Source organism: Protopterus annectens, chromosome 2.part2 (genome assembly GCF_019279795.1).
Source record: "Protopterus annectens isolate FY-2018-M chromosome 2.part2, PAN1.0, whole genome shotgun sequence".
Classification (NCBI taxonomy): domain Eukaryota; kingdom Metazoa; phylum Chordata; order Ceratodontiformes; family Protopteridae; genus Protopterus; species Protopterus annectens.
In genome coordinates, this window is record NC_056730.1 from 735,086,583 (window position 1) to 735,088,158 (window position 1,576).

A 1,576-nucleotide genomic window follows, 5' to 3' on the forward strand; every position below is an offset into this window, starting at 1 on the left:
ACAATTTACTTCCTGTTTCCCCTCCCCATTCATCTCATATCCATGGGAGCTTCCCCACTGCCCAGATTATTCAGTGTCCACTGATATCCATGGATGAGAAATGAGTGGTACTTTCTTCTGAAATACCATACTTCCTTGACCTTGCCACTTTATTTTGTTTTTCCTAACATTGTTGCCCCCACCAAAGTCACAGGTAAAACCTATAGTGAATTGCAGACACAAATATTTCTGAACTCATCCTGAGGAAGGTGTCTGCCCCTTAATGGGGAACAACACAGAAAAAAAAGGTACCAGAGCCACAGAGATAGTACAATTCAGGCCAGCTTAAATGTTATGAAATGTCTTTGTTAAGACTGATGAGTAAGAAAAAGGAAGATATTATTTTTTAGTGGATTTGCTTCCACTGGTAAGAATTGCTAAAACAGTCATGCAGTGTGTGCATTTGCCTGCACCAAGCATTTATAACAATACCGCATTTGTTTCAAGTTATGAGACTGCATTAGAACTGTTTAATCAGTGTATGCTAAACATCTGGCAGTGTTCATATTCCACCAATCATTTGACAATTGACAGTCACCTTTTCAGCAGCTATTTTCTTAAGAATTCTAATTACTGTTCGCCTACAGGACAAGAACAACAGCCAAGATTCTTAGTGTTTCACAAGTGAGAGTTGTGCAGTTTAGATTCATTTTTCAGTGCGCATATAGCTATTCTAAAAAGAGAAAATGCACTTATTAAACTTGTCAATAACAAGACTGTATAGTCTCTATCCAGGCACATTTGCAAACATTGAACGGTTTATTGAGATGATAAACTTAAAACACATCTGATGATAAAACTTTTACCTTAAAACAGTCTATTCTTGCCGTTAAAGTAGTAAAGCCTTGTTGTCTCTAGTTTAATAATCCACAGTGACTTCTGTAATACAGCACTTAGTCATGTGCACATTTCTTTGTTATTTACCTGTAGTTCTAATCCTCTTTATTCCTTATGTTTCCACTCCCAAAGTTCAACACATATTCCAGACAACAGCAGTTCACAAGGAAACAATCAGCAGAAATAAAGCCCATTGACAACCTCAAAGCTAACTCAATCCTTTATGGTGTAATTAGTCATGCTGACAGTCTGTCACTTAGTAATATATGGAATGGTACATAGCTGTCAGCCACTAATCAGAAACAACAGGCTGCAAAGTTAACTATACACAGGCGAGATATTAGCTAATGCAGCCAGAAAATCCATGCACAGCCATTAGTTAAGGTTGTGAGCAGAGAACTTACATTCTGTTCACTTTACGTTGTTAAGGGCAGTCCTGCTGCAATCAGCTCAGCTGGCCTTCTTATTCAATGATAGGTTTGTGTTTACCTAGGTTTCTAGGTTACTAGCTTTCTACTGATACACCTGCCTGAAATAGGCAGTCCTACTCTGTGTACACAGACTTTAGGCTGTCCACTGTATCTGGATTCCTATGCTGAAGGTAGATACACTAAAAAGAAAAATGAGTTTCTTATAAAGCAAACATATGTTTTATGTCGTTTTCCCTAAAGCACTAAACACTTACTAACGTTTCTGTTTT

General features: G+C 37.7%; 1 protein-coding gene across 1 annotated transcript in view; it reads right to left on the minus strand.

Annotated features, from left to right (window-relative positions):
• The window catches only part of FAM81B (family with sequence similarity 81 member B), a 500,415-nt gene extending 499,161 nt beyond the window's left edge, over positions 1 to 1,254 (minus strand). The window contains exon 1 of the mRNA XM_044064461.1: positions 964 to 1,254. The gene's annotated coding sequence lies outside the window, so the exon portion shown is untranslated. The remainder of the gene's footprint in view (positions 1 to 963) is intronic.
• Positions 1,255 to 1,576: the final 322 nt, after the last annotated feature.